We start from the raw sequence: 5,013 nt of genomic DNA on the forward strand, positions 1-5,013 counted from the left end.
TGAAATGACAAATGTTCAAAATAGAAGCTCAATGTTATTGGATAGTGTAGATTGAGGCATGCTTACTCTTTTAGCTCCCTAGATCTTAAGAAAGATCTTTAAGGCATTTGATTGAAAGTAATGTTCTCATCTTCATTGAAATTAATCTCGTTCTAACCATGCATGTTTTGAATATAGCTATCGTGCAAATAAAAATCAAACTCCCTCAATCTCTCTATTAAGATGTTGAGCTCTATATGAGCTAGCATTCACTACGCATCTTGATAATGTGGTAGGACATTATTCACTGGTATGTTAGGTGACTAGCATGAGGATACACAAGTGATTCTATAGCTGGGTTACACCCACCTAGTCCATACTTGGTAATTGCACATTCATTGTGCCACCTCTTCTTTCCTTAATAGGTTTGCACTTAGTAACCATGTGTACATATGCTATGGTGCTTTCATATTAGTCTTTGATCATGTTATAGAATTAGTTCTTTTATATGGAAGAAGAAGAAATAATAAGTAGAAGATTTTAGCCCTACCTCTCTATGTTCTCATGTCTCCATTGCTTTTGTATGTGCTCTTGGGTTCTTCATCTCTCTCCCATCTTGTCTATTTTCATGGTATTAGAGCCATAACACTACTGTGTGAAGCTTAATTAAAGGCTGAAGTGAAGACATTCAAGCACGAAAGTAAGCAAGCAAGCAACATGTGTAAGAAACTCTTTCACCTTGCTCAAATTTCCTTAGGTTATAGCTATAGGAGGCTCTTGAAGATGGTAGGGCTATAGTCTCCAATTGTAGTGAAACTTAGTGATTAGAATGAACAATATATATACTACAATTTTGGCCTTTGTTCTAGACTTGCAAGTGGTTCTAACAATAGTTTCTAGGTATACTGCAATTTTGACTATGTTGACCATTTATGGGTGCACAGGTTACAAACTTTGAATCTGTAAGGTTTCATAAGTTTGCTATTCTTGTGTAGTCAATGAAAAGTGTTGCATATTTAGTTGTGGTACACCTTGTATTAGCTTGCTTGTAGATTGCAATTTTTATAAGTTATTTGTTTTGTCAAAATTTCTAATACCTTCAACTAGTTTGTTAGCGAGACACTTGGTAAGAGTAATTTTCTTATATGGAAGCTCAGAATGATAACTTTCTTGAAGAGCAAAGTTGTTTGAAATTACATTGAAGGAGACATGGCAGTAATACTTGAAGTTCATGCAAAATAAACTACTACAAAATAGGTAAAGACTAAGAAAGATTAGGAGCAGACATAGAGTAACGTCATGCATTGGTTGTTTGTCAGTGTCATAGATAGCATGATGGGATATTTGCAGGAATTTGAAACGCCTGCTATTACATAGAAGAATCTAGCAAGGATGTTTAATATAGACATAAAATGCTAGAAAGTTGTAGCTCAAGTCAAACTTGAACCAAGTAAAAAAAGAAAACCTATCCATTAATGATTATGCCTTGAAGACCAAGAGTATTGTGGAAGCTCTTGGATCTATCAATGTGGTAGTTGATGATGATAATATTATGCATTCATGCTTAGATAGACTATGAGATGAATGCAAGAGCTTCAGGTCATCTATGAATACAAGTGATAATATTCCTAATTTTGCAGACTTGATTTTGTTGAACGATGTGGATCTAGGACATGACACAAGCTATGGTGGATCAAAGATGTAAACCAAGTTCATAATGACACGGAAAAGTAGAGATAAACTATTACACAAGTGAATTAGGTTCCAAGATAGATTAGCTTGGACTCATAAACACAATCTTGTGTAGAATCGACAATGACAGATACTTAACTGAAAGTACAAAGCATCATGATATTGCGTTCATTTCATAGTCAAGTACAATGCTTTATAGGCTTTGAGTTGTTTCACTCTCCTCACTATGCATATGGGATTCAGGACATCTCCTCTTGGAGAATACATCATTTGTCTATTTCTCAACACCCCCCCTCAAATGATGAGTCCCTACACTTGTTGGCTTTTGCCCCCCCTACATGATAACATGGCCCAGAAGACTAGCTCATAGGCAACCTAGTCAAGTTAAAGCTTGAGACTTTACATCTTGGCAAGGGTTTTACAAATCAAATCCACTAAGGAAAAGAAAGATCCACTATGGGAAAAACATATGAAAGATACAATGAAAGTTCTTCAAAACAATCTGTCAGAGTTGTTGATGGTAGTGGAAGCATATTCTTCTTCTTCTTCTTCTTCCATGAATTGGTTCTGGTGATGATCACTTTGCAATTGTTGGGCTCTTTTCTTGTGGAAACATTCACTGGCTACATGGCCAGTCTTACCACAATAGTGACATGTAATCCGATCCTTGTTGTTGTTGTTGATGAATCCTCGACCTCTTCCTTTAGGTCCAGCAGCTCCTTTGGTGTACAAAAGATTGTCCCTAGATGATGAGACATTGTCTTTTGCATTCTTGGTTTTTACTTTGCCTTCTTCATCAAGTAGTGAGTGCTCAATATCTTTAAGTGTGAGGCTTGGAACATTACTCAAAGTGGACACAAGATTTTCATATGGATCCTTGTTTACACTTGCAAGCAGTACTGCTATTGCTTCATCTTCCTCAATATTCTTTTTAAGAGATGCAAGTTGAGTTTTTAAACTCTTTAACTTATTAATGTGTATGGTCATAGAAGCACTGTCTTTGATATCCAGTTTATAAAACTGCATGAGAAGTTTTACCTTTGAATTCTTTGCTTGAGTACCAAACATTCTATCAAGTTCCTCCCACGCGGTTCTAGCATTTCTAATGCCAGATATATGATGTAACACATCATCACTTAATCCCCAGGCAATGATGCCTAGTGCCTTATTATTCATCTTCTTCCATTCTTTGGATTTGAACTGGTCTTCTTCAACAAACCCGTCTTCATCATCTTCCTTCTTGTTATCTGCATCATCTTCAAACAGGTCCCATAAGTCCTTTCACATCAGGTGATACATGGTCTTTTCCTTCCAGGCATGAAATCCTTCACTGTTGAATTTAGCTATTTGCTCAATCTCTGCCATGTTGCTAAACTTTAGTTAACCAGCAAAAGATTGCATTTTAATGTGTCAAGAGACACAAGAGAATCAGTGTCAAATTGACACTAGTTGAGTGTTAATGGATACTAGTCGGTACTTGATCTGCTTTCTCTCAGGAACTTCGTGGATGGCTTCTGAGCTTCCTTGGACACTTCCAGACTAGTAATGACCTTCAGAGAGTATTCCTCAGTGATTAAAATCACTGTTAATGATGGTAATGAGAAAAGGAACAAGGTTGCCAAGCTTTCCAAATTTCTGGATATGGCTTCCTGGATTAGGGTTTCTGTAGCAGCTTGGTTTTTTGGTCTGTGTGTGGATCACACACTTGATCATTCTCAAAATTTTTTACATGGCCATGAAGCTTATCTCATGGACTACAAAAGCCCTATGGTTGCTACGTTGATTGCGTTGCGTATTGTGCGTGCAGCTGTACGAACTGTCACTCAGTTTCAGACTGCGCCGTTTCTGCAGATCACGCAATGCTGCCTGCTCTGGATGCTAATGTTGCTGTCCGATGTGATAGGCTGAAGCGCTTGGAATAAGGGAAGATATTTCCAGAAGGATTCACTTGAAGATATGGCCCATAGAGAGAGATCCAAGTGCTCCAAGGTGGGTAGGTGCAGTCTGGCTATGGCTACCACAAGGTCCAACTGAGATTTGAAGTTGAAACTGAAGATATGAGCTGAATGTGGGCTGGTTAGAGATCACAAGAGATGAAGGGAGACTAGAGATTCAGAGTGTGAGCTGTGCCATGCCCAACTGGGCTCTGATACCATGTTGAATGATATGGATCTAGGACATGACACAAGCTATGGTGGATCAAAGATGTAAACCAAGTTCATAATGACATGGACAAGTAGAGATAATCTATTACACAAGTGAATTAGGTTCCAAGATAGATTAGCTTGGACTCATAAACACAATCTTGTGTAGAATCGACAATGATAGACACTTAACTGAAAGTACAAAGCATCATGATATTGTGTTCATTTCATAGTCAAGTACAATGCTTTATAGGCTTTGAGTTGTTCCACTCTCCTCACTGTGCATATGGGATTCAGGACATCTCCTCTTGGAGTAAACATCATTTGTCTATTTCTCAACAGATTTCTATGTTGATACTTGAGGAGAAGAATCTTGGCTTGGTTTCTTCTTCTTCTCAAAGTAAGAACAAGTATGACCATGTATTTTACTCTATTAGTAGAGGTAGAGGTCATGGTAGAGGCTAAGGTAGTAGTTGTGGTCAAAAGTTATGATGCATATCAAAATAGAGGAGAACAGTCCCAAGGACGAGAGAGTCAAAGAGGGAAAGATGCATATTCTAATAGGAAATATAATTTTGGTGATAGTAGAGACTGCTAGCATTGTGGTAAAAAAGGTCACACTTTTAAAATTTACTTAAAAAATAAGGCTAAAATTAGAAATGAAAAAAAGAAACAAGGCAATTATACATCCAACAATATAAACAATGACAATAGAAGTGAACAATTATTTGTAATTCAAAACCTTATGAATACTATGACTACTGATAGTTCATCAAAAGAATAATGTATGCTATGTAAACTAAGGTGCCTCTAACCACATGAATTTTTATGGAGAGTGGTTTAGAGAGAAGTGTAGTCTAGAGTCTTGAGGCTATGTGGAGACTGGGGATGATAGAACTCACATTACTTATGTTGAAAATATTCCTTTGAGTATGTAGGATAGTAAAACTAGGTACTTGGTTAATGTGCTATATGTACCAAATATTGCAAAAACTTAGTTTCTGTTGATCAGAGATTGTAAGTTTGATTCACATCTAATGATTATTATGTAGGAGATAAAATAAATGCAAAAGGGAAATACACTGGAAAATTGTTTACTCTTGATGTAAGTGTACCTAAAATGGATGCGACCATGTTTTCACAAGGTTTAGATGTTGTGGCTAATATTTCCCGTTTGCAAGTTGACGGCAAAAGGGAA

Source organism: Lygodium microphyllum, chromosome 3 (assembly GCF_053477565.2).
Source record: "Lygodium microphyllum isolate KBCC chromosome 3, Lygodium_microphyllum_v1.1.10, whole genome shotgun sequence".
NCBI classification, from domain to species: domain Eukaryota; kingdom Viridiplantae; phylum Streptophyta; class Polypodiopsida; order Schizaeales; family Lygodiaceae; genus Lygodium; species Lygodium microphyllum.